Source organism: Rissa tridactyla, chromosome 8, assembly GCF_028500815.1.
Source record: "Rissa tridactyla isolate bRisTri1 chromosome 8, bRisTri1.patW.cur.20221130, whole genome shotgun sequence".
In the NCBI taxonomy this organism is placed as follows: domain Eukaryota; kingdom Metazoa; phylum Chordata; class Aves; order Charadriiformes; family Laridae; genus Rissa; species Rissa tridactyla.
Window position 1 is genome coordinate 7467815 of NC_071473.1, and position 14296 is coordinate 7482110.

The 14296-nt window shown below is 63.7% G+C and overlaps 1 protein-coding gene across 1 annotated transcript in view; it reads right to left on the reverse strand.

The window, feature by feature from the left end:
• CASKIN1 (CASK interacting protein 1) overlaps window positions 1-14296 on the reverse strand; it is a 32311-nt gene that overhangs the window by 16804 nt on the left and 1211 nt on the right.

Consider the following 14296-nt stretch of genomic DNA (forward strand, 5'->3'; position numbering starts at 1 on the left):
CAACTCCAGGTTTCCCTCCCCACCAACGTTTCGGCTCCCTGCAACTGCAGCCCGGGCCAGGGTGCAGCGTGGCACGGTGTGGGGCTGCCCGAGCCTGCGGAAAGGAGGGATTGGGATGGAGGGGTCCCTGCTGATGACAGCAGAGCCCGACGGCCTCTCCTGGCGCCAGGGTCTCCGTCCACCTGGGCTGTGGTGGGTCTCCCTTGTGTTCCCTTCCCAGCTCCTTTGCCTTGCTGGGGTTCTGGCATGGCCCCCAGCACCACATCGAGCTGCCGGGCCCGGCTGCTTCGGCAGAGCGGTGAGCTCGGCACGCTCCCCCGTTCCCCCGGCATGTCCCCTGTCCCTGCAGCCCCCCACCCGGCGTGGGAAAATCAACTGCCTCGAGGCAATCCAATTAGCACCACGAACAAGGAGGAAGCCAGATTTACATAAGATTTAACAGAAAAATGCCACTCAGGCTTTCCAGTGAGCCTTCTCTTTCCTCGCAGTGCACAGTGGGGAGTCAGAGCAGGAGGAGGAGGAAGAGGAGGGTGGCAGAGCCCCGGGCTGGGGACTCACACAGCAGCCCCTGTGCCCACCACAGTGAGCTGGCACCAACACAGCCCCGAGCCTATGGGAAATAATTCAATAAAGGCTGCCTGGTCTGGCAGGGAGGAAGGACGGCCGTCCTCAACCCAGTGGCTCATCAGGAAGCGTGTTGGGGACAAGCACAGCAGGGACAAGTGCTCGCTGGGAGAAGCCGGCTGGAAGGGGTGACTTCAGGCAGGGGAGGGACACATGGAGCCAGAGGGATGCTCCCCACGTGCCACGGCCTCGCTCGCTCCCCCAGCCCTTGTCGGCCTCCCAGTGCGATATTCAATTATTCGGCACAAAGGGCTGTGTCAGCAAACGGGGCGCAGGGGGCACGGGCAGCGGGAAGGGCGGCTGTGCCCGGCCCTGACCCATGGGCCTGGGAAGCGGAGCTGGGCTGAGCCACCCCTGCCTGGGCCACGCGTGGCAGACGGTCCCAGGAGCAGCTGGGGCAGTGGCAGAGGGTTCTCCCTGCAAATGCAGAGGCTGCTGGACTGCTAGAGCACCTGCTCCCTCCCGTGCTCCATCGGCCACCCGAGAGCCCAAGACGTAGATTTGCTAATGACAATGCAGACCAGTGCCAATGGCAAGAGCTCTGGAGGATGGCTTCTGAACAGCCATGATGATCGTCCCCCCTCCAGTAGGTCCCCAGACTCTCCTCCTGTGCCATGGGGTGGCTGTGGGACAAGAAGGGGCACTGCAGTCCCCAGGGTGCAGAGAGGGACATAGCACCATGGGGTTCCCTGGGCGCAGGGAGGGATGGGGGCACCATGGGGTCCCCTGGGCACAAGGAGGGACGGGGGCACCATGGGGTCCCCGCAGCCAGCCCCGCTTGCCCTCCTTCCACCAAACAAAACGCCCCCAGCCCAAGCCCCGTGTGGTGGGGCAGCCTCCCTTGCCCCGGCAGCCTGCGCTGTTCGTTTAACACATTAACAAACCACCCCAGCAACAAATCCCCACCTGGGTGGCCAGACCCAGGGAACGGCCCACATATCCTGTCCCCACTGAAGCATCCCTGCGCTCCCCCCATGCTCCCCTGGGAAGGACTGGACGTTGCTGGCGGGCAGAGCCCCCGGCACCGGGGCTGACCGCAGCGGACGGGGCCAAGCAGGTCCTCGCCAGCCCCGAGCTGCCGCCAGGCTCCCCAACAAAGGTGCCATTCAGTGCCGGTGGAGAGGAGCCCAGGACCGCTTCCGCTGCCGCCCAGCGCCAAGAAGCAGCTCCCAGGAGAAGGGGGCCGAGCCGCCCCCCAGGGATGCAAATGGCCAGCGGACAAAAGGAGTCGGCGGGCGCAGGAGCGGCACCGTGCCCGGCACTGGCTCCAATCTCCGGCCCCGAGACGGGCCCCGCTCCGGCTAATCGGTCCTCGCAGACGGACGGACGGATGTCAGCGGGTCTGCAGTGCCTGACCTTTCCCATGGGTTGGTCCCAGCAAGGGGCTGGGATGGGGCAATGCCCAGGGATCGGCGTCGTGGGGTGCAGCGGTGACACTGACAGCATCACTGCTGCACCCCGCGACGCCGATCGCTGGGTACACACCAACAGCCCCTCGCACCGGCCAAACCAGCACCAGCCGAACACACCGTAGTGGCAAATCTCTCCTCCCTGCACCTGCAGGAGAGGCTGCGGCTGCCAAAATCTGTTTAGCACTTCCATCATTGCTCGTGCCAAGTGCTTAGTCAGTGACTTCCAGCTGCGCAGCGGTTTGACTTTCGTTAAAGCCCTGGCAGTGGCCGTGAGCCTGCCAGTGCCCGTGAGGGGCTGCGGCAAGCTCAGGCACCAGCATGGCTTCAAGCGCTGCTGGGAAAAGGTCTTTAGGTTAGGTGCGGCATTAGTCTGATGTGGCTCCCTGGAGAGCAGCCGGGTGGTCCCACATCCTCCTGGGGTGAGTGCCCAGCAGCACGGCGAGGTGTGGATGGCGGCATGGATGGCGGCGTGGCGGCTGGCACCCCTGCGGGGCCAGGCCAAGGCCACAGATGGTGGCGCCGGCGAAGAATCAACCCCGTGCCTGCATCGGCACCGGTACCCTCAAGGGACAATGGCTTTGCAGGGCAGGGAAGGCAGCGGCTGCCACACCAGCTGGCACCACCAAAGCTCTTGAGGGGCCACAAGCAAAACCCTCACACGATGGTCCAAGAGCTCAGCAATAAGCCCCTCCTGTAACGAAGCAGCATGCTTGTTGGCACAGCATTGGCAGCTTGGCATGGGGATGTCGGCGGTGTGTCGAGGGCGCAGCGCCGCAGCCTGGAGCCCAACCGAGCCCTCGGTACGGCCCTGCCGCGGCTGGGTGCTCAGAGTTCCCGGGCCTGGGGGAGCAGGAGGGGCACCCCGGCACTCCACCGATCCACAGCCTGGGGCTGTCTCAGCCCCACTGCCACCATGAGGGATTTGCAGCCTGTCTGGGGGCAGGGAGACATGGAAGAGCTCGTTAATGGCTGGGAAGCACAAGGAAAACTTCTCCATTAACAAGGGAGAGGGAAGGGAGCTGAGAGCACGGCCAATTAAAAATACCAGCCACAAAAGAAGTCGGGCATGGCGGGGAGGAGAGCACGGCCATGCTGCCAGCGTGCTCCGAGCATGTCCCTAGCTGTCCTCCCTGCCAGGATCACCGAAGGGGTGACGGAGAGCACTGAACACACGCAAGCACACACCAGCATCGTTCTGCTCTGCCTGAGCAGAGGCAGATGCCGGGGCCATCCAGCAGATGTTGCAGCACAGAGAGATGGTGGCATCCCTGGCGCTGGGGCCCTTGCTCAGACCACCTGAGCCCCACCAATGCCCTCGGGACACCCCAATGTCCCCTCTTTGCTCCCCATGGGTTGCTTAGGTGAACGTCATGCCACCTTGGAGCACAAGGCTCCCCGGGCATCCCAGTCTCACATCATGGGCCATGGCTCTCAGAGCGGCTTGCACGCCGCGAGCATCCTTGAGGGGCCTGATGGTGCTGAGCAGGGTCAGGCAGGACCACATGGCTGGCCCCAGGTAAGGGGGACAAGCTGCACCGCGGGATCCAGCGAGCTCCAGCAACGCCAGGTCCGGCTCCATCCCGCAGCTCCTGTGCGCACCGGGAGCCGCAGCCGCCTGCCATAGACACCGACTATAAACAGCGTCTGCCGCGAGTAAACACCGCCGCGGGGAGCTCAGCCCAGCCACTACTCCCAGAAATGCCTTTACTTAAACACAGAGCTCACAGTAGCTAAATGCACGCTTGAATTCAGCCCAGCATTCTGCGTGCAGCGAGGGCGGCGGGCTCCTCGCCGGCCCCGTCCTCCCCTGCCACGCGCTGGCCGCCCCGCAGCAGCGACGGCCCGACGGGCACGGCGACAGCAAGCGACGCACGAGCCGGCTGCACGTGCAGGGCTGGGCATGCACAGGGGAACCACTCTGCACGACCCCAGGGTCCAGCCGCCCATCACCCCGATCTCCTGCACCACCACGCCAATGCCTCGCCATGGGTGCACACCACGGGGAGACCCCCATGCCCAACCACTGCTCTGGGCATCCTGATGCATGCTGTGGGGAGACCCCCATGCCCAACCACTGCTCCAGGCATGACAGTGCACACCACGGCGGGACCCCCATGCCCAACATTGTTCCAGGCATCCCGGTGCACACCACGGCGAGACCCCCATGCCCAACCACTGCTCCAGGCATCCTGGTGCATGCTATGGGGAGACCCCCATGCCAACCACGGCTCCAGCCATCCCAGTGCATGCTGTGGGGAGACCCCCATGCCAACCACGGCTCCAGCCATCCCAGTGCATGCTGTGGGGAGACCCCCATGCCCGGCTGCTCCAGCCCCTCCCCTGCACCCGTGCCCGAGGCCACAGACCCACCCGGTGGGACTCCTCAGTCCCTCCAGGGGCTCCTCTCCTTTCCCAGCAGTGGGGACACACAGTGCCCGTTAGCATGCTCGTGCACCAGCCCCTGTGTCTGCAGCCAGCGCAGCACCAGCAGCGATCGATGCCCGGCCGGGGTGCGGGGGCTCCCGGCCAAGCCCCCGCTGACGAAGCACATCCTCGCCCAGCTCCCCCCGGCAGCGCCGCGCCAGCTCGCAGGGAGCGGGAGGCTGCTCCGAGCAGATGGCTCCAGCCTCCGCTAAATCAACATCTACTTAATGAGGGGAAAGCCGTCGCTGCTCCCCCCCGCCCCAGCTTGGCAGCGGTGGTGGATGAGCCGGGGCAACCCCCCTAAATCCTCCTCCATATCCCTTTCATCACCCCACTGCAGTGATCCCTCTCCCCTCCAGCCCTACCATCCCTGCTATTTCTCCCCCTCCCCAGCCCACACAGGCAGCAGGACCCCTGCATGTGTCCCCCCAAGCACAACAGGGACCCCACAAGCAGGATGACACCGAATACCCACAGGGAAGACATTCAAGGCAAAGCCAAGCGCCTGTTTCGGAGGGAGGGGAGGACCCTGCAGCGACATCGCCGTGAGCTGCCGGATAAAGGAAGCATCCAAAATAGCTGCTCTTAATTATATCCTTGCTGACGAGTGCCACGCAAACAACGAGCGCTGCAAGCACTTGCTGCACGAGGAGCCCTGGCATGAGTGGTCTTATTCCTTACAGTGAGGATGGGGTCCCTGCCATGGGGACCCCACGGGGGCATGTGCATGGGCAGAGTGTGTGGCAACGTGGTCTCTGCGTGCCTGTGCCACCGTGGGGACCCCACAGAGGTGGCTGGAGCAGCCCTGGCTGGATGATGGGGACACCAGGGAGCCGGTCCTCACCACCAGCAGACAGCAAAAGGCTTGTAACTCCTGCAGCCAAGGTCATGTCAAGCACTGAGGCCGGCACGATGTTCAGATGCTAATGAAGCTGTTATCATCTACTGATCGATTTTGACTGTATAAATAATGCACCGGAAAGCTCGCAGGCTGCTGGCTGCCGTGGGAAGGGATTGCCTGGGGCAAAGAGGTGGCAGGGATGGGGAACCATTGCAGCCCAATGCCCACCACAGCTGGATAACTACTGCCCACCACAGCTGGATACCCCAGTGCCCGTCCCACCTGGAAAAAAACTGCCCATCCCAGCTGGACACACACTGCTCACCACAGCCGGACATTCCAGTGCCCACCACGGCTGGATATCCACTGCCCACCACAGCTGGATATCCCAGTTCCCACCACAGCTGGATAGCAACTGCCCATCACATCTGCACACCCATTCCCATCACCTCTGGATACCCCATGATAGCTGGACATCCACAGCTGGGTGCCCCGACGCCCAGCACAAGCCATTCTCTAAATCCCAAGGAACTTTGGGGGGATGCTGGCCCTGTGCCCAGCACACCTGCTGGTGCTCCGGACACCCGGCCCTCCCACGGAGCCTTCCCCAGGGAGCCAAGAAATCTGCACTTCAAAATCAATAGGCCGTGGCAGCCTGAGTCACGGTGCTGCAGCAGCGCAGGGCTGTCCCCCGGGGCCAGGATGAAGCAACTTAAATGCAGCTTTCAAGAGGCAGTGGGGACTCCTCAGTGATTTTTTTTTTTTTTTTTCTAAAAAAAAGGAAAATTTTCCATCCCAAGGGAGGACAAGGGTCTGACCCTGCGGGCTGCCAGGGCAGGCAGTGATGGGGGATGTGGGTACACTCATGGTAGAGCCGACCCGCTGAAAACCTGGGGCTGGACCCAGGTGATGATGCCCCCCAGCACCATGTCGGGGCAGTGGTGCTCACCAGCGGCTACCGTGAGCATCCCTGCTCTGCCTGCATTGTCGAGCCGTATCCTCACCTGACCTTTGCCGTGTGGTGCCCCGGAGCCCAGCCGAGCCATTCACCACTGGCGCTGCATCAGCCGGATTCCCCCGGGGCAGCCCCAGCCCCCCAGCTCTGCAGGGCTTCCCCCAGCCCCGGTCTGGGGCTCAGCCCCAGCTCTGCAGATGTTCCCTCCCAGCACAGAGTCACTGCCTGCAAGGTCTCGGCAGCCTTCTGCCTGCTCCAGGCTGCCTGCAAACACGCTGACCCCTGAAAAACACACGGTGCCGTGCTGCTCTCCACGCGAAGGATGCCGGTGACTTGGTCCCGTGTGACCGGGGACGTGGGGAAGCCGGCAGCAGGGATGGGCAAGGGTGAGGGCAGCGGAGCAACGCGTCGGCTCCAGCCCCACAGGTGGACATGAGGTGCCATGCTCAGCCCCATGGGACCAGCACCAAACATCATACCAGTTCCATTGCGCCCGTCGCCGCCAGCCCCGGTGCCAGCCGTACGCCCACCCTCGTCTCTGCGGAAATGCGTCTTGGTGCTGCTTCCATGGAGCCTTAATTGACAGCCTGCTCTCCCCGCGCCGGGGCGGTGGCAAACAGGTAATTTTCAGTAATCACCCCGGCTGGAAGGAGTTACCGCCGGCAGGGTGAGGCTGCCACGGTGGGGAACGGGATGGAGCTGCCTGGGGACGCCGCCAGTCTGCATCCGCCTGTCCGTCTGCATCCCAGCAAAGCCAGCACCACACATCCTCAGTGCCAGAGCAGGGGCTGCCTGGGACATGGGAGCAAACAGGGGGCAGATGCTGGCACCGCCCACCTCCACCCGGAGCAGAGAGGATCCTAACCAGCCCCATCCCAGTCTTCCCCATTTCCTCCTCATCCTCACCTCTTCCGTGGGGCCGGGAGCCCTGGGAGGACCAATCCCAGCCACACTGCTCTGCAGGGAGGGACCAGTAGCTTTGCGTATCTTAAAGCATCATTAACTAATCATTTTGCAAGGGCATGTAGTGATAGGACAATGGATGATGGCTTTAAGCTGAAACAGGGTAGATTTAGATTAGATATAAAGAAGAAATTCTTCACCACGAGGGTGGTGAGACACTGGAACAGGTTGCCCAGAGAAGCTGTGGATGCCCCATCCCTGGAGGTGTTCAAGGCCAAGTTGGATGGGGCTTGGAGCAGCCTGGTCTGGTGGGAGGTGTCCCTGCCCAGGGCAGGGGGTGGCACTGGCTGGTCTTTAAGGTCCCTTCCAACTCTAACCATTCTGTGATTCTATAACTAATGAACAGTCCCTATCATCTGGCCTCCCATGAACCCAGCCACAGTCCAGACATCGCTGGGAAGCGGCAGGGAGCTCCCCAGCGTACACAGAGTGTGTGCACATGTGCACACGTGTTCATGCAGACAGCTCAGATAAATAACAGGGCAATAGGCTCCGCTGCAGCACTGGGCTCTGAGCTCCCACACCGTACGCGGGTAAAACAGGCCCTGGGATCTATTTTGAACACGATGCCTTTAGTGCCATCATTTGTCTTTGTCCACATAACAACCTGGTTCACCTTCCCCAGCGCTCCCACGCGTGCCGGTGCACCGTGCCCACTCGCACACCCTCCGCACCAGGGCGGCTTTGCCGGCAGGGCCTGCGGGCAGGACAGGTGCGGTGATGGGCAGCTCTGGGGGTGTGCCGGCTGGCAGCTCGGTGACGCCGATGGGCGGATGGGCAGCACGGGGATGTGCAGCCAGGCAATGCCATGCAACTGCCCTGAGCGCTGGGAGCCCGGCTGGAGGCATCACGCTCCTCGCAAAGGCCGAGCAATGCTGCAGGGGAAGGGCAGGGCTCGCAGGACCCATCCCAGTGTCCCCAGCATAGTGGACCACCTACCCCATCCCTGCCGGGACTAGGGGCTTAGTTAGAAACAGCCTCAGGATCCACACACACCGGAGCAGAGACAAGCGGGGAGAAGAGCCGCTGCGGAGCTGCACAGCCGCGAGGAGCGTGCCGTAAACAGCCCAGCTGCAATGCAGGAGCCGGGCAGGCGGCTGCTTTGTCTGCTCCAACAGCTCCGGCAGCCACGGACCGAAAAGCCACGGGGCCCTCGGCGAGGAGGCGGTGCGGAGCTGGGCTTCCAGCAGCCACATCTGGAAGGAATCAGCCGGCAGCTGCTGCCGCCACTGAGAGCCGTCCCCAGTGCCGAGCCCCACGCCAGGTCGGGGAGGAGACACTACCAAAGCGGCCGGCGGAGACAGCTGCGGGCACACGCGTGCACGGGGCAGATGCACGTGGGCACACGCATGCACAGGGATGCACAGGGGCACACAACACACATGATGCACAGAAGCAGTTGCATGCACACAGATGCACACACACACACGGGCGCATGCATGCACACGCGTGCACAGGGGCACACAGATGTACAGGGGCACACAGGCGTACGCTGGCAGAGCAGCGCTGGTGCAGAGGAGCCAGCCGCCGGCAGGCACGGTGCTCGGAGAAGCAGTGCCCAGGCCATGCCCCATGGCAGCTGCTTGGGCACCAACTCCAACCTGCTCCATCTCCAGCTGATACGGGCCAAGGTAGGACACAGAGCCGGGGTCCCATCGGCCTGCTGTGCCCCCTGGTCACCCACAACCCTCTTGATCTGCTCGGCTCTCACCAGGCGGCCCGTAGTGACCTTGCCAGCGAGACCCAAGGAGACCCAGGCAGATCCAGCATTACCCCGTCAGCCGCTCTCCCACCATCCCAGCACCATGGTTCCCTGGCCCCACGGCTTGTGCCAGGCACCAGCACCCATCCATCACCGGAGCAGGCCCAGCACTGCATCCCCGGCTTCCCATTTCTCAGGCTGATTGCTCCTGTCGCTGCAGAGCCCAGCGTTAAACACCTCATTTTCTACTCCCATATTGAGTTGGAAAATACTATTAACATTTCATTACAGCTTTAAAGATCCTTCTCAGTCCAGCCCGCCACGGGATCGCTCCTGCCCCGGGCAGCCTGCGCTGGCCCCTGTCCCTCTGGGGATGGAGCACAGAGAGGGTGAGAGTCCCACGCGCCCCAGCTGTGGGACAGGATGGTAGCCCGAGGCAGAGCTGGACATAGTCACTTCATGCTGGCCCAGCGACCAGCCCGGCATGATCTGTACCCATGGCACACTCAGACGCAGCCAGGGCACAAAGCGGCAATGGAGCAGCAGCATCTGTGCAGGCCAGCATGAGCCCGAGCGCTCCAGAGCGGGTTTTGCTTCCCAACGCCTTTCCCCCACCTGCGGGAGCCTGGCTGGGCAGTAACAGCATCAGCCATTAAACACCAGCAAATTAGTTCTCCGGCGCTCTACCGACAGAGTCCGAACACTTGTGAGAGGCACCTTTAGCCGCTGGCTGGCAAGGGCAGCGCCAGTGGGCTCACGGCCAGTGTTCAGCCAGAGGCTCACAGCCCCGGCTCTGTGGCGCGGCCAGCAGTGCCCAGCCCTGGCGGTGCCCGGTCCCGGTGCAGCGGCACACACTGCTCCCAGCACACCCTGCTCCCGCAACAGCACCAGGATGGAGAGTGTCACGGCAAACACGTTCAAGCACAGCCCTGAGCATCACCACAGAGCCACGCGGTCCCCTCCATCACTGGCACCGCAGCTCCCACCAGCCATGTGCCCAGGCCAACGTTCATCAAGGACCCACCACTGCTTTGCCACCCATCAGGGTTCCGCCACAGCACCATGCAGCCGCCATCCACGGGCATCACCACCGCGGGGCCGAACAGCCACCAACGGGGCCCTGCAGGCACACAGGGAGCAGGAAGGGACTGGGGACACCCAGATGCACCGAGGGAGGGAGGGAGCAGATCGCAGCCTTTCCCAGTGGATGCAAAGGGGAGGGAAGGGTTAAAGGGAGCACAGCAGGGCAGGGAAGATGAGACAGATGCCAGCCTGGCTACTGGAAACCATGCTGGGCTGGCAGGGAAGGAGGAAGCTGTGGAGGGGGGCTTGATGTGCCCACAGCACCTGGCCCTGCTGCACCACCAGCACCTCAAGCATCCACAGCACTGTCACCCTTGGGTGCAGCCTGGCCCTGCCACATCCCCAGCTGCTCCCTGGGAGCATCACCCCACCACAGTGCACGGGTATCGAGGAGTACCACGGCACCCAGCAGCAAAGTCCTCATGCGGGAAACAGGCAGAGCTGGCAGCCCGGGAGAGCCCCAGGCACGAGGGGCTGCCCGCCACCGGCAAAGGGCTAATTGGTGTTAAGCCAGGTGAATTTGGGACTGCCACGAGAAAATCCAGGCCAGCGAGAGAGCCTCGAGCCGGCAGCAGAGCTGCCAGCCCATGGCCCTGCTGCTCCTCGGTGGCGGTGGCCAACAGCCCGTGGTCCTCTGCAGCATCCCCCGGCAGGCAGGGACCCCGCAGCCAGCCCCGAAGCGGGAGCTGCGCTGGGGCATCAGGGGGCAGAGGAGGGTTCGCACCCACAATTCCAGCCCAGCCAGAAAGAGAGGCAGGAAAATGTAAAATAACGAGGTGTCACCCCAGGCTGAGTAATAATCCCCCTCTGGAAGGAAACTTGGCACACGCCAGCCTGCGCCCGCCTGCCAAGTCCTGCTGGGAGCGAGGTTTCACACGCGGGCTAGAAACCCCAAGAAGAAGTTTATAAGGGACTTGCTGACACACCGTTAAGCGTGGCAGTGGCAGGAGCCGCTCAGCCCCGACCGCCATCCCGGGACATGGCTGCACCATGCACCGATGCACCAACATCGCCCCGTGCCAGTATTGCCCTGCCTGCCCCAGCCTGCCTCCTTGGCATTCGCCCCTTAATCCGTGCTGAGGGGATCGGGGGGGGCCGCGGGAGCAGCATCCGGCCATGGCATAGGGGATGCGTGAGGGCCCAGCACTTCTTTGCAGCCCCACAGTTTGGCCAAACTACCACAGGATCCGGCCCCACGGCCCCTTCCTCCTGCTCCAAATGTCCTGCCCGGCACCGATGGCTCCAGAGGCCAGTAGCCCCCGGGGGCTCCGGTGTCCTGGCAAGCACTGCCTTCTCCCCCCTGCCTGGGTTTCCCCTGCAGTGAGGAGGGGGCTGCCCCAGCGCCTGTGGTCAGGGAGGGACAACGGGAGCCATTAGGCTGGCTGCCGCCTGGGGAAGTTTCCAGTGTTACCGGAGGGCCGGGAGGAACGGGGCAGCTCTGGCGGCTGCTGGCCGTGCGCGCCTTGGGCACTGCACCACAATTGGATTTGCAGCTGCCCTGCCTTTTACTGCATGGAAATTGAATTGTAAAATGTCAAAGACATGTCCTAACTGCGCCATATTAGCCTGGTTTTATTAAATACTGTTATCAGAGGAGATTATTAATGCAATCAAACGCAGGCAAAAAAACCCAGAATTAACTGGCCGCCACACAGGAGGATGCACCAGAGGGCAGGAGGCAGCCGACGAGGCCCTGCCCAGGGACCCCATGTCCCCAAGGGGTCTGGCTCCTTCCTCCCGCTGCCCCCGCATCCCGGAGCCCTGGTGAAGCAGCGATCCCACCCGGCTGCTGCAGCTCCGCTCGCAACCCGGGATGGGTCCCCACGGGATGGCAGCACCCCAGAGGGTGATGAGCCTGGGGGTGCTCGCTGAGCTTTGGGGTCCCTCCCCTGCTGCCCACCCTGCCTGCACCACGCGCATCCTCCGAGGAGCTGCCTGGCTCCTGTCCCAGACTTCACCCGTAGCGGGCTCTGCCCACCCTGCATGTCCCGGAGCTGGGAGCAGCGCGGCTGGAGGCAGCCGTGGGGCCAGGGCAGCGCTGGTGACAACGGGGCTGGGGTCCCTCCCCGGGCAGGGCAGGAACCACTCCCCGTGTGTGTCAGCGAGGCCAGGGCTGGCTGGGATAAGCCCCGAAATGCCAGGGCTGCTGCCAGCAACATGCAGGGCAGGACACAACCCTGTGCTGGGGGCAACACAGGAATGGGGCTTTCCTGCCCAGGACAGGGGCACCCCGAGACCTGCCCCCTCCTCAGCACCCATACCGCCTGGCAGTGGGGCCAGGATGGGCTGGGTTACCCCAGCATGGCAGGGTGCAGGGAGTGCCAGGCTCCATGCCCAGCTCCCGAGCGCCGCCAGGCAGCGTGGTTCACCCAGCCCCAGGCATCCCGGAGCGAGGTACCCAGAGCTCCAGTGGCACACGAGGACACGAGCCCTGACAGCAGCCTGGGGGGACCAGGATAGCACTGAGGGCCAGGCATGGGACAGAAAACACAGCCCCACGGGACACAGCCCCGGCTCGCACCCACACAGCTGAGCTGCAGCCAGCCTCTGCCGTCCCGGGTGCTCGCCCTGGCACCATGGGGCCGTGTGCCGGGACAACCCCAAAGCCCCACAGCCCAGCGGGAGAAGAAGCCAGAACAGAAGGGCCCAGCCCTCAGCTCGAGGTCCCTCCCGTGGCACTGGCGGGTGCCACACAGAAGCCATTTCCAAAGTGGACGAGCCGCCAGCAGCACTGGCCTCAAAGGGAAGGAGACCGCTTGCTCCAACACACCACAGCCGAGGAACTGCCGCTTCCCTGCACGGCACAGCACAGCCCCGTCTCCCGCTGCCCAAAGCCCCGCGTGCCCGGATGGGGACGGTGCAGCGGGCACGGGCGCTGCTGGGGATACCCCGGGGCCCCGTCCCATCCCACGGTGCCCAAGCCGGGGAGCCGAGGGGAAAACGCCAAGTCACTACAATTCTTCGAGGTAGCACCGGGGAGGAGGGGACAGGCAGGGGAACAGTTTGCTGCCAAATCCCTGCATCTGATTTGCGTAACTTTCAGACAACCTTATCAATTATGGATGCCCAGGAAGCGAGCGCGGTGCGCGCTGCGGCCGGCCCGGGCCCCACAAACTCATACTCCACACACTAAATTGGGCCCCACGTCGCCATAGCAACCCGTGTTAATTCACGCAGGGATTTTTAAAATCTCATTTATTAAACCCCACATGAATAGGATATTATCCAGATAACAGAGCTAAGTTACAAATCTTCCTGGTGCCGCGCAGCGCAGGGAGTACCCGAGGCATGCGTGGGACAGGCACGCGGAGGGGATGGGGGACATGGGGACGCCACGGCATGGGGACAGCCCCTGCTTGGTGCTCTCCCACCCCGTGCCGTGAACCGCTTCTCCAGCCCCGCTGCCAGAGGTGCTCATGCACCCCAGGCCGGGAGCATGGCACCCACGGCGCTGCCGCCGGGCAGGAGAGACGGGTCCCATGGGGAAACGGCGCCAGAGCAGCCCAGCACCGGCACTGGTGGGTTCAGCAGAGCTGGAGAGGCACAGCCCAGCCAGGGCATGGGGCAAGCATCCAGGCCTGCAGCGGGAATGTCCCCAACACCAAAATGGCCAGGCTTGGCCTGACTGGGTGTCCCTCGTCCCTCGCTCACAAGCCTGGGAGCACCGCTGGCCACCGCGGCCATCCCACCCAGCAGTGCCTGGCAGTAGGAGAGCGGCCGGTGAGGGAGATGCAGCAGAGCAGGGCTGGGAAGGAGAGGGATGCGGGAGAAGGTGGTGGCACTCCGGCACCGCTGGCCGTTGCCACAGCAACACCAGCTGTGTGCCTGGGCCAGCTGCGATTGGAGAGGGGTGTGCGGGCGACAGCATTGGGCACAGGCCAGATGTCATCCCCATCCCTGCACACTGCTCCGAGAGGCCACAGAAGCAGCAACACCTGGAGCAGGTTGGGATGAAGGGGGGTCTGAGCTGGAGCCTCTCCTCCCCCTGTACAGGCCCTTGGCAGTGACAACAACAATGGCACTGGACGTGGGGGACACCACGCTGGCCCTGCATGGCACCAGGACATGGGGGACACCACGCCAGCTCTGCACAGCACAAGGGACTACATGCTCGCCCTGCACGGCAGCACGGACATGGGGGATGCCACGCCAGCCCTGCACTACAGTGGGGACATGGGGGATGCCACGCCAGCCCTATTCAGCACCAGAACACAGAGGATGCCACGCTGGCCCTGCTCAGCCAGGGACAGGGGACACCACACCAGCCCTGCTTGCCTCTAGGGACACGGGGG